This window comes from Lissotriton vulgaris, chromosome 1_1 (assembly GCF_964263255.1).
Source record: "Lissotriton vulgaris chromosome 1_1, aLisVul1.2, whole genome shotgun sequence".
In the NCBI taxonomy this organism is placed as follows: Eukaryota; Metazoa; Chordata; class Amphibia; order Caudata; family Salamandridae; genus Lissotriton; species Lissotriton vulgaris.
The window spans coordinates 83,924,505-83,949,488 of NC_141685.1; the positions used below are offsets into that span (position 1 = coordinate 83,924,505).

The 24,984-nt window shown below is 50.9% G+C and overlaps 1 pseudogene; it reads right to left on the reverse strand.

The window, feature by feature from the left end:
- LOC147737453 (uncharacterized) overlaps positions 1-24,984 on the reverse strand; it is a 110,627-nt pseudogene that overhangs the window by 71,249 nt on the left and 14,394 nt on the right.

The following is a 24,984-nucleotide window of genomic DNA, read 5'->3' on the forward strand; positions in this document are numbered from 1 at the left end:
GTATGGTATGTGCACAGTACAATGTGGGTAAGACTGCTCCAGTACCCAACGGCCACTTTCAAAAACCAACAATGCCATTTGAAGCCCTGCAAATAGACTATGTGGAGATGCCACCTACGAATAAGTATAGGTATATCCTGGTGGTGGTGTGCATGTATTCAAAATGGATAGAGGCATACCCGGTAAAACACAATGATGCCATCTCAACAGCCAAGTGCTTGATAAAGGAATTGATCCCACGTTTTGGGGTCCCAAAAACCATATTTTCAGACAATGGCAGCCACTTCTGTTATGAGATAATAAAATTGACATGCAAAGCCTTGGGAATACAATAGAAGCTACAGTGCATCCATCATCGAGAGGCAGCTGGTGCAGTAGAAAGAAAAAATGGCGTGCTCAAGAGCAAAATAGCAAAAATATGTGCTGACACAAAATTGACCTGGATGGATGCCTTACCTATTGCCCTAATGAGCATGAGGAGCACACCAGATGCCAAGACAAAACTCAGTGCACACGAAATAGTCACTGGGTTGCCAATGGTAGCTTGGGAAGTTCCAGACAAAAATGCTCTGCCTATGATGACGAATGAATTGTTGAATGATTACTGTATGTCACTTTCACGCACTCTTGCTTCTATCAACCAGCACGTGAAGGGGGCCCTTCCAGAGCCACTGCAAGTTGAAGGACACAAGTTTAAACCTGGGGACTGGGTGCTCATCAAGGCATTCCAGAGGTCCAACTGTCTCCAAGCTCGCTGGAAGGGTCCACAGCAAGTCCTGCTCGCCACGAAGACTGCGGTAAAGTGCACCAACAACAAATCCTGAATCCACGCCAGCAATATCAAGAGGGCACCTCCTGACACCACATCCAGCCAAGATCCAGGTCAGCAGCACATGCCAACACCGGAATTGATCAAAGACGAGAAGAGGTACAATTTACGGTCAACAATGAAAACAGAGATGAAATGTCAATAATACCTATAATTGATCCTCTTCAGGAAATAGATGAAGTATTACTGCTAGATATCATCCTAACAGATATTTTAACAAATATCTTTGACTTTGGGAATAACGGTGAAGAAAACAACGAAAGCGCACTACTGTACATCCAGGAATCATTTGATCAGCTAGAATATGAGCTAATGCAAGACTTAAACAGTATAGCATTACGAGAAGCTTTAGATAGAGTACTTTCTGACTAAGAAAATTCAACTAGGGTATATTGCACGCTACCACCAGGAGTAATAGCTCAGTTGCAGAACAAGAAAAGTTTAGCACACTTCATCAGGGAGTTCTTATTAAAAAGTGGGCCAGTACAACGTTGAGTAGATGAACTGATCCAGGAGGTATTTGCGAGTCCTCCTGTAACTGCAAAGTGCCCGTGCCACTGCAGCAATTAGTAGATGAACTGATCCGGGAGGAATTTTTTAAGTCCTCCTGTCACTGCGAGCACCCGTGCTGCTGCAGCAACCAGCAAATAACTTTTCATAGGTTGGCAAGACAGCCTGCTTTAAAAAGCTACCTTTAGGGTGAGGTACAGTGGACAATATTGTAAAAATTAAGTAAGGCTGCACTAAAGGTTGATATACGTGACCAAAGGGTCGTGCATTACAAGAATTACATGCATATCTTTGGGAGGCGAGAAGTACCAAGAAAATTCAGAGGCAATCTGAAATATTAACGAATAGCAGTTCGCAATATATTCTGTACTACAGCCTCACCTTATATGTGGTCATGCTTTTTGTGTGTTTAGCTTATATTATAGTAAAGATTCACAGTGATAATTCACAACATAGTGTCATCAATAGCACTACATCCAATTAAAGAAAGTATAAGAATAGATAGGTATGAATAGAAAATATACAGCTCAAAAAATGAAGAAAAAATGGTACAAGTCTAAAATGTGCATACCTGGGGTAATATTCTGTCTTTTATTGCTAGCATTAATTACTGTATACTTATTGGACGTGTTCTATCCCATGGAACAATTGATACCAACACCAACACCCCCTGGTATCATACCTGCATACACTTTGTCACCTGAAGAAATAGCCCACAGAGAAGATATGCGCCACAATTCCTTTGTGACTTTGTTGCATCATACCAATAAGATATTAACAAGGGGAGATCGCTGGATATGTTTGCTATTCCCTGCATCGGTGGACCAAAGTTTGCCCCTGGTTCAAGTCCCACTGCCTTTTGAAGCATCCTGTTATGCCATTTACATAACAATAGTAAAAATAGAGCTAATAGCTGTTTTGCAGAATTTAAAGAAAAGTACTGCTGGTGCAGGGACAACAATGGCTCCACCTGCAGGAACATTATATAACAAATATATGGCAGATATTCTGACTCTGGGGAACTGCACGGAAGTAATAGAACAGAATGCAACATTCCCCCTGTCTGACATCTTTACTCCGCTCTTTCAAACTAAGAATACAAGCACTGGAATAGCAGGCCCATCAAAAGAGGCAAATAAGAATATACCATTTTGAAGTTAAAATTAAGAAAACACAACGCAATAGGGAGTATTTGTATTAAGAGTAATGGTACCTATCAGGTAGGCAATAGTACAAATTGTAACATGACATTTGAAATGACGGCCGGAAATATTAGCATTCCACTTTACGTAGGTGACTCAATTTATTTCATTTGTGGAGAAAGGGCTTATACATGGCTTCCAACAAGTTGGAGTGGTTGTTGTCACCTAGGTTTTGTAATACCTGCTATAGCAATAAAAGACACAAAGGAAGTACGAAGGGACATGCAAAGACATGCACCACGGCGAGGCAGGAGAAGTGTGGATCAAAGAGATACAGCATCACAGATAGCGGGTGATATATTTAAAGGGGTGATACCATGGATTGGTCCATCTATCAACTCAGGGGATATACGTAGATTGTCCAGACTACTAGAAGCAATAATAAATGAAACGACAAGTATACTTGAAAATATTACAGTAGAGCTTCAAGCTGTGAGATTAGTTTTGTTACAAAATAGAATGATTCTTGACATGATGCTAGCAGAAAGGGGTGGAGTCTGTGCAATTATAGGGGCGTCCTGTTGCACCTATGTGCCTGACTCCTCTGTTACTGTCAGGGAGGCAATAAAAGATTGCATCATATAGGTGTAGAAGCACATCAGGATTCTGGTACATGGGATATAGAAGGTTCACTTTGGAGTTGGTTGAGCGCATGGGGTTGGAAGATAGGAATGGTGTTCATAACAATTTTCCTACTAATAGTAGGCTGTTGTCTATTAATAAATTGCCTGCCAATGTGCTGTCAACTATTGGGACAGCTGACAAAATGCCAAGGGAGGTGATTAAAGGAGAAAAAAAAGAATGCTGATGCAAACAGTCACTACTGAGTTGATGAACATAGACATTTCTGACAATGATAAGAAAGGACAATATAATTATTAAAATATGACATGCTTCGTAATGAAATTATTTTAAACTAAGGTTCAAAGGGTCGTTTTGTAAAAGATGAAAAATTAGTTGGCCCTTTGTTGAATGAATACATTAAAGTGAACTGTAGTTTATATTAATTTCTGTCTTCACCTGCTTAAAAATAATATGAGCCCACTAATGAAAGGTTGCTCCATGGTGCACAGCTGGTGCACAGAGGGTTAAACTGAATTGTCTGAAATTCAGCTAAAACTAAATGGATTGCAAATGAACGAGTATGTGTCCCTTCTGATGCAACTCAAACATGTGTAACAGTTCTCTGGCCTTCACCTGTTTACAGAAGCCGGTTCAGAGAGTTAATTCCTAGAATTGGCTCTCTGCACTGGGACGTGTCAATCTGCTCTGCCTCTGCTTGGGTAAAAGTGTTTGCTTAGGACAAATATTGTGTGTGGACATTGTGCATCTGCTGACCACCTCAAACAGTGCATGTTTGACAAACACAAGATAACAGACTCAGGCTCTAGGTCAGAAGGCAGTAGCGTAAGAGATTGGCTAAATATTAACATGGTCATGTGCGTCATGTATAAGGTAAATGTACACGTGGACTATTTCTGAAATGATCACCCCATGATGTCATTGTTAATAATTAATGTGTCCATGTACACGTGGACTATTTGTGAAGTGCTCACACCATGATGTTGATGTTAATGATTAATGTATCCAGGTTCTGAAAAATGTATATATGGACTGATTTCCTTTCTGTAAAACCAGATCACTTTGCAGTCCTGCAAATTGTCTCAGCTGCAGCTTATTGGCAATAAAGCCATTTTCTTTGAAACCTTGTATGTGCCCTTCTTGTCCCTATTCACAAATTTTGTGCTTTTACAGCCGGGTGAGGGAGAATTGTCTTAGGGGTTGATCTGAAGTTAGCTGAGGCCACCGCTTGGGTCAGATCTTTCAAAAAGGATAAAAACCAAGCAGGCACTTTCCCCAAAGACCCACCATCTGCAATCTCTGTAGTAATGTCGAGTGGGAGATGGTGTCAAAGGCTGCAGATAGATCTAATCAGATCAGAGCCCCACCTCCCCACCCCCATACATAATTTCTCTAATATCCCACGTGGCTTTAGCTCTTTTGGAGCCCTGGATGGACTTTGTGCAGAAGTTGGTAGGACTCAAGGTATTTGGTGAGCTACTTGTTCACCGTGGCCTCAGTTAGTTTGGTGAACATCAGGAACAGAGAGAGAGGATCCTTAGAGTTAGAACTGCTGTGACTACTGGAGCAGACCTCTGGAAGTAATGTTGTCTAAAACTCTCTGATTGGCTGCAGGCTGGGGTGCAACGGAGGGTGAGAACAAGAAGGTTGGGCTTGGATGTGTCCCAGAGTAATTACCAGAGCCTGGGATGAACTCAAACATCCCACCCATCATTTTACTTATTCATAAATACGCCAGGTGTGCCCAGATGTGGGACCCATGCTCGCTGCACCACTGGAATCAAGTCGCACCCTAGAGTCAGAGCCCAGATGTGGGTTCCGTGCTCGCTGCACCACTGGAATGAAGCCGCACCCTACAGTCAAGGCCCAGATAGGCTGAAACCGGTCTTGGGTTGATTGTGTTCTGGTTCAGAAAGGATCTGCATTGGCTCTTCAGGCTGGACTGGCCTATTGGAAGAAGTCTAAAGCTGATTTGCCTATGTCTGCTTCCTGTTTGAGGTGGCATTGTGGGCCAACAACCAATTGATCTCCCTCTCCGGCTTTGCCCAGTGAGGACCTGGACGTGAGCCGGAGTCTAGTGAGGAATAGGATGTGATCAGGGCCTGTTGAGGACCAGGACGTGAGCCAAGGCCTTGTGAGGACCAGGACATGTGTCGGAGCCTGGTATGGACCAGGACGTGAGCCGGAGCCTGGAGAGGACCAGAACATGAGCCGGAGCCTAGTGAGGACCAGGACGTGAGCCCGAGCCTGGTAGAGACCTGGATGTGAGCCAGAGTCTAGTGAGTACAAGGATGTGAGCCAGAGTCTAGTGAGGACCAGGATGTGATCAGGGCCTGGTGAAGACTGAGATGGGAGCCTGGGCCTTGTGAGGAACAGGACGTGAGCCAGGGCCTTGTGAGGACCAGGACATGAGCTGGGGCCTTGTGAGGATCAGGACATGAGCCAGGGCCTTGTGAGGACCAGGACGTGAGCCATGGCCTTGTCAGGACCAGGACGTGAGCCATTGCCTTGTGAAGACCAGGACTAGAGAGCCAGGGCCTTGTGATGACCAGGATGTGTGCCGAGGCCTGGCAGACCAGGATGTGAGCCAGCACCTTGTGAAGATCAGGACGTGAGCTGGGGCCTTGTGAGGACCAGGAAGTGAGCTGGGGCCTTGTGAGGACTAGGATGCGAGCTGGGACCTTGTGAGGACCAGGACGTGAGCTGGTGCATTGTGAGGATCAGGACATGAGCCAGGGCCTTGTGAGGACCAGGACGTGAGCCATGGCCTTGTGAGGACCAGGACGTGAGCCATTGCCTTGTGAAGACCAGGACTAGAGCCAGGGCCTTGTGAGGACCAGGATGTGAGCCGGGCCTGAAGGACCAGGATGTGAGCCGGCACCTTGTGAAGACCAGGACGTGAGCTGGGCCCTTATGAGGATCTAGGTCATGAGCTGGGGCCTTGTGAGGACCAGGAAGTGAGCTGGGGCCTTGTGAGGACCAGGATGCGAGCAGGGACCTTGTGAGGACCAGGATGTGAGCTGGTGCATTGTGAGGATCAGGACATGAGCCAGTGCCTTGTGAGGACCAGGATGTGAGACAGGGCCTTGTGAGGACCAGGTCATGAGCCAGGGCCTTGTGTGGACCAGGACATGAGCCGGGGCCTGTTGGAACAGGATGTGAGCTGGAGCCTGGTGGACCAGGACGCGAGCCGGGCCTTGTGAGGACCAGGAGGTAAGCATGGGCCTGGTAGACCGGGATGTGAGCCAGGGTCTGGTGGACCACGACTTGACCCAGGGCCTTGTGGGGACCAGGGCGCGAGCCAGGGCCTTGTGATGACCAGGACGTGAGCTGGAGATTGGTAAACCAGGACGTGACCTGGGGCCTGTTGGACCGGGATGTGAGCCAAGGCCTGGTGGACCAGGACATGAGCCGGGGCCTTGTGAGGACAAGGACGTGAGCGTGGGCCTTGTGGACCTTGTGAGGACCAGGACGTGAGCATGGGCCTGGTAGACCATGAACTGAGCTTGGGTCCGGTGGACCAGGACGTGACCCAGGACCTTGTGAGGACCAGGACATGAGCCAGGGCCTTGTGAGGACCAGGACATGAGCTGGGGCCTTGTGAGGACCAGGACGTGAGCCGGAGCCTTGTGAGGACCAGGACGTAAGCGGGGCCTTATGAGGATCAGGACATGAGCCAGGGCCTTGTGAGGACCAGGACGTGAGCCATGGCCTTGTGAGGATTAGGACGTGAGCTGGGGCCTTGTTAGGACCAGGATGGGAGACGGGACCTGGTGGATCAGGATCCTGAGCCAGCTATCACTCCCTTGAAGAGGCCAGACTAAACACATGGTTTGTCCTCTCTTGCAGGACCAGGGAAGGGTCAGTCCAGAGATCCAAGGATACCAGAGACTGGGGCGCCCCCTGTTTTTCCTTGTATTTCTCCCTGAAATAGATAAAACTGTGTGAAATCTCCTTGAGAGAGATTCATATTATCACAGATCTCACTGGACTCACAATCAGCAGAAAGAGGCTGAGAATGAACGTCCTTGCACATGAACTGTTCTACTCTTATCTGCCACAATGCCCTGGTAAGTACCAAAAATAGTGATGCCCCGAATATTCATGCCTGTACTTTCATGTAATACGTAAGTGCATTCTGGGGGTTGTAGTCTTGGTTACTTTACTAAAGACAGTGGTTTAAAAAATAAACTCCATGCTTGGAGGAGAAGTGTGCCTATGTCAGGAGCCATCTAAGGCTCTGTGGTAACTAAGGATACTTTTCAAAAACACGGATTATGAGCTCTTAAAATAAAATGATATGTCTGGAAAGGAGCATCTCTGGGCGGTGAGAGCAGCGGCTGAGGCGGTCCACATTCTTCATACCAAGAGAACAGGACAGGCCTCACCTCCTACCCCTACAGGGCAGGTTTCATCCCAGCAGACGACACGCCTCCACTCCTCTGCATCGCCCTGGACAGGCCTCAACCACTCTGCACCCCTCCCGGATACGCCTCAACTCCTCTGCACCCCCAGCCCAGGACAGGTACCACCTACTCTGCACCCCTGGACAGGCATCACCTGCGCTTCACCCCCTGAACAGGACATGCTTCACCTCCTCTGCACCGCGGACAGGCCTCGCCTCCTCTGCTCCCCCTGGACAGGAATCTCCCCTGCACCCCTCAGGACAGGCCTTACCTCCTCTTCACCCCGGAACAGGCCTCACCTCCTCTGCACGCACCGGGACAGGCCTCACCTCCTCTGCACGCACCGGGACAGGCCTCACCTCCTCTGCACGCTCGGGACAGGCCTAACCTCTTCTGCTCCCCCTGGACAGGCATCTCCTTTGCACCCCAGAGGACAGGCATCACCTCCTCTGCACCCCTGGACAGGCCACACCTCCTCTGCACCCCCATGGAACAGGCCTCAACTCTTCTGCATCAGCTTTGCAGGCCTCATCACCTCTGCACCCCTGGACAGGCCTCACCTCCTCTACACCCCCTGGACAGGCCACTTCCTCTCCTCCCCTGGGGAGGCTTCACCTCCTCTGCGCCTCTTGGACAGGCGTCACCTTCTTTGCAACCCCCTGAAAAGGACATACCTCCCCTCCTTTGCACCCTTTGGACAAGCCTCCCCTCCGCTATACCCCCCAGACAGGCCTCACCTCCTCTGCACCCCGGACAGGTCTCACCTCCTCTGCACCCCTGGACAGGCCTCACATCCTCTGCACCCCTGGACAGGCCTCACTTCCTCTACACCCCCGGACTGGCCTCGCCTCCTCTGCTCCCCCTGGACAGGCATCTCCCCTGCACCCCTCAGGACAGGCCTCACCTCCTCTTCATGCCGGAACAGGCCTCACCTCCTCTGCACACACCGGGACAGGCCTCACCTCCTCTGCACGCTCGGGACAGACCTCACCTCTTCTGCTCCCCCTGGACAGGCATCTCCTATACACCCCAGAGGACATGCATCACCTCCTCTGCACCCCCGTGGAACAGGCCTCAACTCTTCTGCATCAGCTTCGCAGGCCTCATCACCTCTGCACCCATGGAGAGGCCTCACCTCCTCTACACCCCCTGGACAGGCCACTTCCTCTCCTCCCCCTGGGGAGGCTTCACCTCCTCTGCACCTCTTGGACAGGCGTCACCTTCTTTGCAACCCCCTGAAAAGGACATACCTCACCTCCTTTGGACAAGCCTCACCTCCGCTGTACCCCCAGGACAGGCCTCACCTCCTCTGCACCCCGGACAGGTCTCACCTCCTCTGCACCCCTGGACAGGCCTCACATCCTCTGCACCCCTGGACAGGCCTCACCTCCTCTACACCCCTGAACTGGCCTCGCCTCCTCTGCACTCCTCTGGACAGGCCTCTCCTCCTCAGCACCCCCTGGACAGGCCTCACCTCTGCTGTACCCCCAGGACAGGCCTCACCTCCTCTGCACCCCTGGACAGGCCTTTCCTCCTCTGCCCCCTGGACAGGCCTCACCTCCTCTGCACCCCTGGACAGGCCTCTCGTGCTTCTCCCAGGAGCTCTCGGTGAAGGATTCTCATTAAGGACAGAGGAGCCCAGACTTCATTCCACCCCATACAGCACCTCTTAATCCGCCCTGAGCCTCGTGGCGCTATGCACAGTCCCCCGAAGAGAGACACTGCTCCCCTGGATAGACCTCACCTCCTCTGCACCACTGGACAGGCCTCACCTCCTCTGCACCCCGAACAGGCATCTCCTCCTCTGCCCCATGGACAAGCCTTTCCTCCTCTGCACCCCTGGACAGGCTTCTCCTCCTATGTATCCCTGGACAGGCCTCGCCTCCTCTGCACCCCTGGACAGGTCTCACATCCTCTGCAACCCTGGACAGGCCTCACCTCCTCTGCACTCCTCTGGACAGGCCTCTCCCGCTCTGCACCCCCTGGACAGGCCTCACCTCCTCTGCACCCCTGGACAGGCCTCACTTCCTCTGCACCCCTGGATTGGCATTGCCTCCTCTGCACTCCCCTGGACAGGCCTCTCCTGCTCTGCACCCCCTGGACAGGCCTCACCTCCTCTGGTACCCCTGAACAGGCCTCACCTTCTCTGTACCCCGGGACAGGCCTCACCTCCTCTGCACACACCGGGACAAACCTCAACTCTTCTGCACGCCCGGGAAAGACCTCACCTCTTCTGCTCCCCCTGGACAAGCATCTCCTCTGCACCCCTCAGGACAGGCATCACCTCATCTGTACCCCTGGACAGGCCACACCTCCTCGGCACCCCCGTGGAACAGGCCTCAACTCTTCTGCATCAGCTTCGCAGGTCTCATCACCTCTGCACCCCTGGACAGGCCTCACCACCTCTACTCCTTCTGGACAGGCCACTTCCTCTCCTCCTCCTGGGGATGCTTCACCTCCTCTGCACCTCTTGGACAGGTGTCACCTTCTTTGCACCCTTTGGCCAAGCCTCACCTCCGCTGTACCCCCCAGGACAGGCCTCACCTCCTCTGCACCCCGGACAGGCCTCACCTCCTCTGCACCCCTGGACAGGCCTCACATCCTCTGCACCCCTGGACAGGCCTCACCTCCTCTGCACCCCCGGACTGGCCTCGCCTCCTCTGCACTCCTCTGGACAGGCCTCTACTCCTCTGCACCCCCTGGACAGGCCTCACCTCCTCTGTACCCCCAGGACAGGCCTCATCTCTTCTGGACCCCTGGACAGGCCTCGCCTCCTCTGCACCCATGGACAGGCCTCGCCTCCTCTGCACTCCTCTGGACAGGCCGTTCCTGCTCTGCACCCCTGGACAGGCGTTACCTCCTCTGCACCCCTGGACAGGCCTTTCCTCCTCTGCCCCATGGACATGCCTCACCTCCTCTCCACCCCTGGACAGGCCTCTTGGTGCTTCTCCCAGGAGCTCTCGGTGAAGGATTCTCATTAAGGACAGAAGAGCCCAGACTACATTCCACCCCATACAGCGCTTCTCACTACGCCCTGAGCCTCGCGGCGCTATGCACAGTCCCCCGAAGAGAGATACTGCTCCCCAGGATAGGCCTCACCTCTTCTGCACCACTGGACAGGCCTCACCTCCTCTGTACCCCGGACAGGCCTCTCCTCCTCTGCCCCTTGGACAGGCCTTTCCTTCTCTGCACCCCTGGACAGGCCTCTCCTCCTCTGCACCCCTGGAAAGGCCTTACCTCCTCTGCACCCCTGGACTGGCCTCCCCTTCTCTGCACTCCTCGGGACAGGCCTCTCCTCCTCTGCACCCCCTGGACAGGCCTCATGTCCTCTGCACCCCTGGACAGGCCTTACCTCCTCTGCACCCCTGGACTGGCCTCCCCGTCTCTGCACTCCTCAGGACAGGCCTCTCCTCCTCTGCACCCCCTGGACAGGCCTCGCCTCCTCTACACCCCCTGTAGAGGTCTCACCTCCTCTGCACCCCTGGACAGGCCTCTCCTCCTCTGTACCCCTGGACAGGCCTTTCCTCCTCTGCACCCCTGGACAGGCCTCTCCTCCTCTGTACCCCTGGATAGGCCTCGCCTTCTCTGCACCCCTGGACAGGCCTCTCCTCCTCTGCACCCCCTGGACAGGCCTCACCTCCTCTACACCCCCTGTAGAGGTCTCACCTCCTCTGCACCCCTGGACAGGCCTCTCCTCCTCTGTACCCCTGGACAGGCCTTTCCTCCTCTGCACCCCTGGACAGGCCTCTCCTCCTCTGCACCCCCTGGACAGGCCTCACCTCCTCTGCACCCTTGGAGAGGCCTCAGCTCCTCTGCACCCCTGGACAGGCCTCAACTCCTCTGCACCCCTGAACAGGCCTCACCTCCTCCGCTCCCCTGGACAGGCCTCACCTCCTCTGCACCCATGGACAGGCCTCACCTCTTCTATACCTCTGAACAGGCCTCTCCTCCTCCACACTCCTGGACAGGCCTCTCCTCCTCTGCACCCCTGGACAGGTCTCATCGCCTCTGCTCCTCTGGACAGGCCTCACTTCCTCTGCGCCTCTAGACAGGCCTCACCTCTTCTGTACCCCTGGTCAGGCCTCTCCTCCTCTGCACCTCTGGACAGGCCTCTCCTCCTCTGCACTCCTGGACAGGCCTCACCTTCTCTGCACCCCTGGACAGGCCTCTCCTCCCCTGCCCCTGAACAGGCCTCTCCTCCTCTGCCCCTGGACAGGCATCTCCTCCTCTGCACCCCTGAACAGGCCTCACCTCTTCTATACCTGTGAACAGGCCTCTCCTCCTCCACACTCCTGGACAGGCCTCACATCCTCTGCACCCCTGGATAGACCTCACCTCTTCTATACCTCTGAACAGGCCTCTCCTCCTCCGCACTCCTGGACAGGCCTCACCTCCTCTGCACCCCTGGACAGGCCTCACCACCTCTGCTCCTCTGGACAGGCCTCACTTCCTCTGCGCCTCTAGACAGGCCTCACCTCTTCTGTACCCCTGGTCAGGCCTCTCCTCCTCTGCACCTCTGGACAGGCCTCTCCTCCTCTGCACTCCTGGACAGGCCTCACCTTCTCTGCACCCCTGGACAGGCCTCTCCTCCCCTGCCCCTGGACAGGCATCTCCTCCTCTGCACCCCTGGACAGGCCTCACCTCTTCTATACCTCTGAACAGGCCTCTCCTCCTTTGCACCCCTGGACAGGCCTCTCCTCCTCTGCACTCCTGGACAGGCCTCACCTCCTCAGCACCCCTGGACATGCCTCTCCTCCTCTGCACCCCTGGAGAGGCCACTCTTCCTCTGCACCCCTGGACAGGCCTCTCCTCCTCTGCACCCCTGGATAGGCCTCATCTCCTCTGCACCCCTGGCCAGGCCTCACCTCCTATGACCCCTGGACAGGCCTCACCTCCTCTGCACCCCTGGACAGGCCTCTCCTCCTCTGCCCCTCCTCTGGACAGGCCTCACCTCCTCTGCACCCTTGGTCAGGCCTCACCTCCTCTGTGCCTCTGGACAGGCCTCTCCTCCTCTGCACCCCCTGGACAGGCCTCTCTTCCTCCGCTCCCCTGGACAGGCCTCACCTCCTACGCTCTCCTGGACAGGCCTCTCCTCCTCTGCACCCCCTGGACAGGCCTCTCCTCCTCCGCTCCCCTGGACAGGCCTTGACTGCTCTGCACCCCTGGACAGGCCTCTCCCCCTCCGCTCCCCTGGACAGGCCTCAACTCCTCTGCACCCCTGGACAGGCCTCGCCTCCTCTGCACCCCTGGAGAGGCCTCAACTCCTCTGCACCCCTGGACAGGCCTCTCCTCCTCTGCACCCCTGGACAGGCCTCACCTCCTCTGCACCCCTGGACAGGCCTCAGCTCCTCTGCACTCCTGGACAGGCATCACCTCCTTTGACCCTCCTCTGGACAGGCCTCACCTCCTCCGCTCCCCTGGACAGGTCTCCCCTCCTCTGCACCCTTGGACAGGCCTAACCTCCTCTGCTCCCCTGGACAGGCCTCACCTCCTCTGCTCCCCTGGACAGGCTTCACCTCCTCTGCGCCTCTGGACAGGTCTCCCCTCCTCTGCACCCCTGGACAGGCCTCTCCTCCTCTGCTCCCCTGGACAGGCCTCACCTCCTCCGCTCTCCTGGATAGGCCTCTCCTCCTCTGCACCCCCTGGACAGGCCTCTCCTCCTCCGCTCCCCTGGACAGGCCTCAACTCCTCTGCACCCTTGGACAGGCCTCGCCTCCTCTGCACCCCTGGACAGGCCTCTCCCCCTCTGCACCCCTGGACAGGCCTCACCTCTTCTGCGCCCCTGGACAGGCCTCTCCCCCTCTGCACCCCTGGACAGGCCTCACCTCTTCTGCGCCTCTGGCCAGGCCTCTCCTCCTCTCAACCTCTGGACAGGCCTCACCTCCTCTCCACCTCTGGACAGGCCTCTCCTCCTCTGCACCCCTGGACATGCCTCGCCTCCTCTGCACCCCTGGACAGGCCTCTCCTCCTCTGCTCCCCTGGACAGGTATCTCCTCCTCTGCACCCCTGGGCAGGCCTCACCTCCTCTGCGCCCCTGGACAGGCCTCTCCTCCTCTGCACCCCTGGACAGGCCTCACCTCCTCTACACCTCTGGACAGGCCTCTCCTCCTCTGCACCCCTGGACATGCCTCGCCTCCTCTGCACCCCTGGACAGGCCTCTCCTCCTCTGCTCCCCTGGACAGGTATCTCCTCCTCTGCACCCCTGGGCAGGCCTCACCTCCTCTGCTCCCCTGGACAGGCCCCTCCTCCTCTGCACCCCTGGACAGGCCTCACAGGCCTCTCCTCCTCTGCACCCCTGGACAGGCCTCACCTCCTCTGCGCCCCTGGACAGGCCTCTCCTTCTCTGCCCCTGGACAGGCCTCACCTCCTCCGCTCCCCACTCAGCCTCAGCAGTTCTCCTGACAACACCATTAATGGGGGGAGGGGAATCTGATCCATGGATTAATAAATTGCAGCCAAGTGAGTTGGCAGCTCTCCTACCTGAGCAGAAACCTGTCCAGGCTCTCTCCTCCTCCTGGGGGGCAGATCTGGGGTCTGAGAGGGGATATGTGAGGGTCTGAAGATGGAGGTAACTGCAGTGCAAACACAGACAGACAGGGCTCCTTCCTCCTCTGCAGCAGGCTGGACACAGAACACAGGGAGGAAGTGATGTCACCACCGCTGCTGGTGCTGTCTCTGCCACTGCTGACCCAGAAGAGGAAACCCTTCTTACTTTCACCCAACGTGCAGCTCGGTGGGTTTCATCAGCAGATGAGGAGCGTCCTCTGGTGGCCGCTGACGAAACCGCCGTCTCCAGGCCCCAGCAGTGAATACATTTTACACAAACAAATGCAGGGCCTCACACTTTGCTGCTGCTGTGAAAAAGTATTTATAGCTTCACTTCAGACAAGCATCTTCCAATCACTGATGTAGAGGACTAAAAAGTATTTACAGAAAGGTGACAACTGGAAGTGGCAGTCTGTATTTCAATGAATATATCTGTATTTAAATGAATATATCTGTATTTAAATGAATATATGAGTATTTCATTCAGTTTTGCAATTAAACTGGACAACTTATTTATTTTTTTAAATAATTTATTTGCAGGTTTTTCAAATCCACAGCGTGGCACATAGGAAAGTAAACAGAGGAAAATGCCAGGGAGTTTTAAACAACAGATCAAATAAAATTTGACATAGGTCATGTGTCAAAGCGACAATTAAAGGAACAGTTTATTTCCAATTTTTCGGTGTCTGTCGCTTATTCCTTATATTTGATACAGTTTTATATCCTCGAACAAGACTGAAATGTAGGCCCTAATTTGGTCTTGATTTTCTTATTGAAGAGCACAACTGTCTTCTAAACTATTAAGATACCGGCCTCTTGCAGACTTTGTTGTTTCCTTTACAGTAACCACCTCCCTCTCTCAACAAAGATTCAATGACAAAAAAAACACTTTATCTTTGAAACAATTCATTCTTAAGATAGAGATATCGAGTATGAACCCGACGTTTCTCACACAGTTTGCATTGTATCATATAAATGAGTGGGTATTACTGGTCTGAAGAACAGCGGAGGGGTATTTCATTACTCTAAAATATTGTACTCCTTCACATATGCCCCTATATCACAGTACGCTCGTCATCAATACACCGCTGATTAGTGAGTGCGTCAACTCTTTGAAGCATTGTCATGCAAGCAGCCTTGAGTGCCTCGACAGCAACATTAGTTCGGATGTGCATACATCAGAGCCCTCAAACCTCACTCATCACGAGTGACACTAACACATTTGGGGGTCGTGCTGAGGTCTCACTCAAACCTGGCTCATTCTTCCAAACTATGGAGATTAACTAGAACTGCACACATGACTATTCGGCACAGAGCAGACCCTCTGTCCCACATTTGTTGGCAAAACCTCTCTCATATTTCACCATGAATACTGCACACAGTTCAGTAGAATTTTAAATTGAATATCTATTTTAGTGAGACTTGGTTGTTAATTTTATCACTTTACAGGTGTTCTGATCATGTCTATAAATTCAGTAATGTCTCTTACTTTGAAATTGTCAAAGTCAAATGTTAAGTGACTCCACTCCCTGTCTCTTTTTTTAATACCTCAATTCTCTATTGATTTTTCATATACAATGAGCATATTACAGGGATCGAAGTTTATCGACTCAGCAGAATCCAAGATACTGTGTAAACTAGAACTTGTGAGAATACATTGAAAACAGGAAAAACAATAAGATCACCCGTCCAGATAGAGGTGAGATGTGACCCAGAAGATCCTGCAGATTATCAGGTAAGGATGACGAGGGGAACACAAGGGAAAGGGATGTGGGAACAGGAGAGAATAGTCATTGTGCCAGGCCCATCGTCACCACCATATATGCTTTATAGACCCACTCCGGTATCCAGTGCCAGAGGTGTAGGAACTTGAAATAACTGAATTTCAACCTGACCACCTCGAGGAAACTGCCTTGGTTTTTCCAAAGGTCGTGCCAGTCCTGCTCAGAGAGTGAAAGGCCCAGCCTCTGCTCCACAAACAGCGTAAAGTGTGGGCAGTGGTGCTCGAAAAAAGGCTGTTCATAGCTGTAACATACAATCCCACCATAGTGTCCTTGTATCCTTTCCGCATCAGGATATAATGCAACATTGGGTCAGTGTTAGACCTGGCACCTTTGTCGTGAGTCGCCTTCCATTTTTCTCTTTTGTCTCCTCTGAGTTTGCTGGTGTTAGATGCTCTAGGCGCTGTGCCACTGCCATAAAGTGCCACAGCGCGAATGCTCCCTATTGTAAATTGACTGTATGAATTAGTACAATCCTAATTGACCCAAGGAACATGATAGAAAATTCGAATTTAGTATGCCTGAGCTCCGAATATTAAAGTGCATGTTTTAGTGATGATTATTTTTATATTCTGTCAATCAATCAATCATTTCCATTTATAGAGTACGCTACTCACTCGTGAGGGTCTCAAGGTCCAGAGGGCGGGGGGGGTGCTGCTACTGCTCGAAGAGCCAGGTCTTGCTTGAGGTGCTTCCCTTCCTGAAGCTGAGATGGTCCCGAGTCAGTCATAGGTAAATGGGGAGGGAGTTCCAGGTCTTCGCTGCCAGGTAGGAGAATGATCTTCCCCCGATAGTGGTTCTGCGAATCCGTGGGACGATGGCGAGGGCGAGGCTGGTGGAGCAAAGCTGGCGGGTGGGGGTGTAGAACGAGAGGCGGCCGTTGAGGTTTTCGGGGCCCATGTTGTGGAGCGCTTTGTGTGCATGGGTGAGCAGTCTCAACGTGATTCTTTTGTTGACGGGCAGCCAGTGGAGGTTCCTCAGGTGGGTGGATATGTGGCTGTGGCAAGGGATGTTGAGGATGAGTCGTGCGGAGGCGTTCTGTATGCGCTGGAGGCGATTCTGAAGTTTGGCGGTGGTTCCTGCGTATAGGGCGTTCCCGTTGTCCAGCCGGCTTGTGACGAAGGCCTGGGTGACTGCTCTTCTGGTTTCTGTGGGGATCCATCGGAAGATCTTTCGAAGCATGCGCAGGGTGTTGAAGCATGAGGATGAGAAGGCATTGACTTGTTTGGTCATTGTGAGGGAGGAGTCCAGGATGAATCCCAGGTTGCGTGCGTGGTCCGTGGGTGTCGGTGCTGAGGGCCACAAGGAGTCATCCCAGGCAGATGGGGATTGTCCAAGGATGAGGACCTCCATCTTGTCCGAGTTGAGCTTAAGACGGCTGAGCTTCATCCATTCTGCTACCTTTTTCATACCTTCCTGAAGGTTGGTTTTGGCGACGGCTGGGTCCTTGGTGAAGGAGAGTATCAGCTGGGTGTAGTCTGCGTAGGAAATGATGTTGATGTTGTGTTTTCGTGCGATGGTGGCGAAGGGGGGTCATGTAGATGTTGAAGAACGTTGGACTGAGTGAGGATCCTTGAAGCACGCCGCAGATGATCTCGGAGGCTGCGGAACAGAAGGGGGCAGGCGGACTCTCTGGGTTCTGCCGGAGAGGAATGAAGTGACCCATTCCTGGGCCTTTCCTTGGATTCCAGTGTCGTCGATTAGGGTGCGGTGGCAGACGGTGTCAAAGGCCGCTGAGAGGTCTAGGAGGATGAGGGCGGCTGTTTCTCCGTTGTCCATCAGGGTTTTGATGTTGTCAGTGGCTGCGATTAAGGCAGTCTCGGTGCTGTGGTTGGGTCGAAATCCAGACTGGGTGGGGTCGAGCGAGTTCTTTGCCTCGAGGAAAGCAGTCAGCTGTTTGTTGACGGTCTTCTCGATGACTTTAGCCAGGAAGGGGAGAAGAGAGATGGGGCGGAAGTTCTTGAGGTCCTTGGGGTCCGCTGTGGGTTTCTTCAGGAGGGTGTTGATCTCTGCGTGTTTCCAGCTCTCAGGTAAGGTTGCTGACTTGAAGGAGCTGTTTATGACGTTCCGTAGGTGGGGTGCGAGGGTGGTATTGGCTTTGTTGAAGATGTGATGGGGCATGGGTCGGAGGGGGTGCTGGAATGGATGGTATTCATGACGTGGATGGTGTCTTCACTGCTGATGGGGGTCCAAGAGCTGATGGTGGTGGTGGGGGTCGCTGGTTTTGTGTCCGGAGGTGGAGTTTGGGGTCCGAAGCTGTTGTGTATATCTGCGATCTTGCGGTGGAAGAACGTGGCGAGGGAGTGGCAGAGATCTTGCGAAGAGGTGATGTAGTTGTTGCTGGCGTTGGTGTTGGAGAGCTCTTTGACGATGCTGAAGAGTTCCTTGCTGTTATGGGTGTTGTTGTCCAGTCCCTCTTTGAACGTTGTCCTCTTGGTGGCCCTGATCTGCTGATGGTATTCGTGGGTGGCGTTTTTGAGGGCTGTCATGTTTTCTGTTGTTCGTTTGCGGAGCCAGGTATTTTCGAGTGTACGGCAGGATCTCTTTGCTGTTTTGAGGGCATCTGTGATCCATGAGGGTTTTCCGGTGGCAGTCTTGCTGTGGGGTTTCTTCAGTGGGGCGAGGTCGCTGGCGCAGCTGGTGATCCACTGTGCAAGGTTGTGGGCTGCGTTGTTGGTGTCGGGTATGTTGGTGTCGGCTGGTGGATTCTGGCTCAGTGATGTGGTAAGCTGGTCTGTGGTGATTTTGCTCCAGCATCTGCAGGGAATCTGATGCGTGAGGTGGTGAGATGTATTCTGCTTGAATGTAAAGTGTATGCAGCTGTGGTCAGTCCAGTGTAGTCCGGTTGAGTGGCTGAAGGTGACGTGGTTACTGGCGGAGAAGATGGCGTCAAGAGTGTGGCGAGCGAGGTGGGTGGGGGTGTCCACCAGTTTCTTGAGTCCAAGGTTGTCGAGCATGGTGGTGGTGGTGCTGTTGTTGTTTTTCTCCAGGTGAAAGTTCAGGTCTCCTAGGAGTATGTATTCTGGTGAGCCTAGGGCGTGCGGGCTGATGAGGTTGGCAATGGTTTCGCTGAATTGTGTACGCGGGCCGGGGGGTCTGTAGATGAGCGTTCCTCTGAGGGTGGTCTGGGGGTCGGTGTGGATCTGGAAGTGTAGGTGTTCGGCAGTGGAGAGGGTGTCTTCAGTGTTGGTCATGACGCTGATGGTGTTTCTGTAGATGATGGCGATCCCTCCTCCTGTTTTGTTGACGCAGTCCTTCCGGGTGATTTTGTAGCCGTCCGGGATGGCTATAGCGATGTCAGGGGCTGAGGAGGCGTTGTTCTGACCAGGTTTTTGTTCCCCTTTTTGTGTGAAGGTGACTTTAGCCTACTATCATTCTAACAGAGGGATTAGAGCCTTAGATCTGGCCTATTTACAAGGTGCTTGACATAATTCCCTATTCTTTTCTCTATTTTAGGGCCTATAAGCTTATATTAGGGGATAGATTCCTTAGTATTAGTATTATTCCGTCCTTTTGTAAGGTTACTAGTATATTCCTGATAGAGTTATTCATCTTTATGCTTATTTCGGGCCTTGTAGGCCTCGAACGAGAGAGACTCCATCTTTCTTTCTGCCTCAGCTGCTTGAGATGCTTTTAGGTCAAATGTAATGTTTTAGTTATAAGGTGTTGTTCGCTTGGAGAGAACCGGCTCGGACTGGCCCTTATCGAAAGACTGTATTTTTCTTCGTGTCGAAGACATAACATCAGGCCGGCCGGCTGAGAACGTGTCCTTGGCACGGGGTGGTACAAGAATTTGGTGGGCGGCAGGTTACTGGCCGGAAATTTCCATGCATGAATAAGGTTCTATATTAGCAAAAGTACGGAGAGGAGGAGAGTTCATTCAGTCAGTTAGTAGACGGCAGCTAGTCGTTAGCATTATTGCAGTTAATCAACTTAAAGCAGACAGTCGCCATTGTGAAGTCCGAAAAGACCGAAGGCTGATACTCTCTCAGAAAGATTAAGGTTATTTTAGTTGGAGCAGCTGGTGAGCTTTGATACTGAGATCAGAGCATGCAAAGTGAAGAAGTTAGCAGAGCGAACGAATACTAGAGCGGCAGTAACTGATTTATAAGATCGAAGTCGGAAGGTGAAGATAGTTCGTGATCGAGAGGAGAGAGGAGTAGTGCAGAACGACGAGAGTGAGACAGACGAAACAGAGAATAAGAGGGAGGTTCCAGTGACTTGGAGGGGAGCAGAGGAGACAGAGCATAGCGGTGCAGACGTGTATCCGTGACTGCAGGGGTGATCCTAAGATGAGCCAAGGCACAGGCGTGAAGGGAACCCAGATGACAACTGAGTCCAGACTTTGTACTCATAAGGTGACATCACCCCCCTTCTTATTAGCGTGCACACACATTCTAATTCTTTCCTTTGCTTTTCAGGTTATATTGATTACATTGTGATGTTATAATTTGCTATTGTGTAATAAAGGGACCCCAGTTCTTAGTGAACCATTGTGTAACTGTTATTTATATGATGAAGTTAACCTTTCTTCTAGTCAGATGCTGTTATGTGGACGGATGCGTTTCCCATCCGGGTAAGTGGTAACTGAGCACTTAAATCAGAGAATAACCTTTGCATATCGTAATTTGGCCATTCTTGTGTGAAAGGATTGAACTGTCTTATTCCCAGTAGTATATAGTGAAACTTCCCAACAGAGAGAGAGAGAGAGTTAAAGGCATCAATAGGACAGTGATCGCCGTTGTGTAGCGGCGTTAGTGAGAGCACCGGGAGAACACGGAGTGTATACCCAGAGGATTGTGGCTTTTGTGAGCGAGTGAGAGCACCGGAGGGACACGGTGTGTATACCCACAGGATTGTGGCTTGTGTGAGTGAGTGAGAGCACCGGAAGGACACGCTGTATATACCCACAGGATTGTAGCTTGTGTGAGCACTGATTGTGGTCAGTGTGTAATGGTAAGTAATCAGAACTGGCCCCTTTCACTATGAGTAGGAGGGTAGCATACTCTGGGCCTAAGTTGCCGCGAGACTATAAGGTATGAATGTGGTGTAGAATATTGTTTCTAGTAAACCCTTTGGATTTGGTGGTGTTTTGGATGATCTAGGCTTGTATATTGCTAATTCCCCATCCCCAGGTAGGTACCCAGGTATCATGGTAAGTAGGTCCTGAGGAGGGAGGTGGTTAAGTTTCGGCTGGGTTAGTGGTGTTTTGGTGAGCTGATTTCATCTGGTCTGAAAAATCCGGTCGTTACATCTGGCGTCACGAACCGTTTACGTAAGCCTGTTAGCGCGGTATTGTTTCTATCTTGATGGTTTGCACTTGGCGCGTACGGAGTATATTTTGTACATTATTTGTTTATAGTTGTATATATCTTTTTCTTTTTTGCACAATGTTTTTGAGAAGGTCAAAATCTACTTTTAAATTGCCTGTTGAAATTCCCGGATGGGAATCAACGCCTTACGAGGCATTGGCCCGTGAGTGGGCCGATTCTACTGGTTTGAGTGAAAATTGGAATTCTTGTTTGGAACTGGCGGATCCGACTAATGTGATTGCTTGTTTGCAGAAAGCGCCGGTTGTGAAGGGTGATGAGCTTCCTATTTTGGGATGCAGAGGTTGGATTGTTTTATCTGCGTACAGGATTGTACATGAGAAATTTCTGAAATTGCAGAAACAATATGCTGATATTGAAGAGAAGTTTGTTGAAGTGCAAAATGCTCACACTCTTTTGCGATGTCAAAATAAATTGCTTGCCGATAAACTTGAGACTTATCAGACTATTGCTGAAAGAGCTGCTGTTCGTATTGCTAAATACAAATATAAGAATCGTCGTGGTCGTGTTTGCAAACGGAAAGTGCGTCTGGTCGTAGAGAAAGCTGCACTGGACTGGAATCCTGATGAGTGGGATGGTAATATCTGGGACTCGAATGATTCTGGCTCCTCTGCTGAGGAGTCTGACAGACACGAGTATTCTCGCACCGGACGTGATTGTAAATCTAATACTTTTGACAAACTTGATGATTCCGGCGACCATGGTCGGTGTTCTACATCTGATGACATTTCTCAATCTACATGTCCCTCTAAATCTGTTGATCGGGTTCCTTGTGCCCCTCGTACCGAGGTTTCGGCGCATCCGGTTTTTCGATGAAAATTACAGCAGGCTCCTGGTAATCCGAATGGTATTTCTTTGGATAGCTTAGAAGATTTTACACAACAGGAAGTGAGTGACATTTTGCAACGATTTCGACAGCGGCCCGGTGAGGCCTTGCTTACATGGATGGTGCATCTCTATGAATTGGGTGCTGCTGGCATCATGTTGGATGCGGGAGATGCTTTGAAATTTTGTTCTTTGAGTTCGGATTCTATTGTACAAGATCATTTACGAAACTATAATGGTATTGGTCAAATTAGTTTGCTTCAGTTAGCAACTGATGGTTGTAATCACAAGTACCCTACTGAATCTGATTGGCCTCTGAATGTTAAGCCATTTATTTATTTATTTTATTTTGAAAGTTTTATAGAGCGCGAACCAGATCCTTGCGGATATCAGAGCGCTTTACAAGCAGTGAAAAAAAAAATGTACACAATATACAATAGCATAAATAAGCAGAATGAGATATAAAAACATAATACGGCAGTACACAATACAGAAACACAGACGTGTGTGGATAAAGTGTGCATAAAAACAGCCAAGAGAGGTAGAACAAAAGCTGCATCCTAAGATGCGCTAAATCTTGACTCAGATATAGAGAAAGGTGCGGGCCGAGAGAGCCAACATGCGATGTAGATTGTCTGTTTGCATCTATATAGGTCGTAAATGTTAGAGAGGCTCATGTGAATTTTTCCATGAGGATCGCCTTTACTTCCTTTTTGAACAGTGCAGTAGATGTGGTAAGTCTGGTTTCTGAGGGTAGTGCGTTCCAAATCCTAGGAGCCATCTCTGAGAAGGAGCGTTTGTAAGTTTTCGCCTTGATAAATCTGTGTGGCTTCAATAAAAGGCTTTCTGCACTTCTTGTGGATCTCTTGCCTCCCGAGATAGACAGTTTCCGAGAGAGATAGCTGGGTGCTTTATGGTAAATGGCTTTGTGGGTTAAGCATGCTATTTTTAGGTGAATTCTGGCTTCCCATGGTAGCCAGTTCAACGCTTTCAGGTCGGAGGAGATGTGATACCTTTTTTTTGAGCCCATGATGAGCTTGGCTGCAGCGTTGATGGTGGCTCTTAGTGGTGCTGTTGAGGCTTTGGAGAGACCGCAAAGGGACACACTTCCGTATTCGATCCTGGGGATAACTAGAGCTTGAACTGCCGTTTTGAGGTCGTTTTTTGGTAGGAAGGGTTTAAGTTTCCTTAGAATATTAATCTGAAAATTTGCACCTTTTGTTGCATTGGCAATGTGTTAATGCATTTTGAGGTTGCCTTCAAGGGTTACACCCAGAGATTTAGCTGAGTCAATGATTGTCAGTTGCACGTTGAATGCCGTGAGGTGTTTGAACCAGTCCTGGAGGAGGGGGATTTTGGAGGGTGGAGCTATGAGTAGGAATTCAGTTTTGAGTGTGTTAAGTTTGAGGTGGTTCTCAGTTAGCCATGTTTGGGTTCTCAACAGTGTTTGGTTGAGTAGTATGACATCTTCAGGAGTCTGAATATTCAGATAGAGTTGTGTATCGTCTGCATACTTGTGAAATTGGACGTTGGATGCTTGCAACAAGGTAGTAAGAGGTTTCATGAATAGATTGAACAGTGTGGGAAATAGAGCGGACCCTTGTGGGACTCCAAGAGTTACTGGAACTGGTTTGGAGAAGGAGTTATTGACCTTGAATTTTTGGGTCCGGTTTTGAAGAAAGGAGGTAAACCAATTGAGCACTGACCCTGATAGACCCATTCTGAGGTTCAATAGATCGGTCAGGTTCTCATGTTTGACCGTATTAAAGGCAGAGGAGAGATCTAGCAGGATGAGTAGGCATGAACCATTCTTGTCGAGTATTTGTAGTGCATCATCGATAATGTGAGTCATGGCTGTTTCAGTGCTATGCCCTGCTTTAAAGCCAGATTGGTGATTGTCCAGGAGGTTGAAGAGGTCAATATGTTTTGTCAATTGTTGGAGGACGCATTTTTCCAAGAGTTTGGCTAGGGTAGGGCTGTTCGAAATAGGTGGATAGTTGTTAAGATCTATCGGGTCAGCTGTGGGGTTTTTTAGGATGGGTGTGACTTGCCCTATTTTGAGGACGTCAGGGATGCACCCTTGCTGTAGAGAGCTGTTGATGATCTTGGTCCAGAGCAGCAGGATCAGAGGGGTTAGATCTTTAACTGCATTAGCAGAGTGAGGATCGGTGGTATGATTGGCTGGCTTGAGGGTGCTCAGAATCTTGCCTACAGCTTCTTCCGTGTATGGGTCGAAGGAAGACCACGCTGCATCCTTTTTTAGTTGAAGTTTTGAGGTTGTTTGTTGAAGCGGGGTAGTAAATGGAGATGAGGGAGGAGTTGTTATAGGAGGGTAAGACTGTAGGACTGTGAGGTCGTTGAGGAGATCCCTCTTGATGTTTTCTGTTTTGGTGTTAAAGAAAGCTGAGAATTATTCGCAGGTGGGATGGGTGCCTGAGGTATCTTGTAGTTGTTTAGGTTCATCTCTAGATTGTGATTTGATTAAATCAAACAATTATTTGGGTCTGTTTCTTGCCTGATCTAGTTGGTGAGAGAAAAATTCGTCTTTCGTGCGTTTGATCTTTCTGTAATAGTCTTTTCTCTTCCTTCTTAGAGTTTTCAGGTGTTTGGCAGAAGGGACTGATCTCCTGAGACGTTCTGAGGTTCTAAGAGAGCGTCTGTCATCGTTCAGCAGGTCATTGAACCAGGGTTTAGAGTTTTTAGAAGGCACTATCTTTAGTTGTAGAGGAGCGGCTTCATTGATAACCGTAGTCATTGTGTTAAGATAATGATTGGTGAGGTCATTTACGGAGGAGAGGTCCTCCGGAGGCAGGAGTAGTTTATGTGAGTAAGTGGGCAATGTGTTGGGCTTGAGTTTTTTCAAGTCTCTTTTCCAAATTTTTGGTTTAGCAGATTGGGCTGCAATAAGTTTCACTGTTTCCCTTATGGAGAAGGTAATGATATAGTGGTCTGACCAATCACAGGGTAGGATTG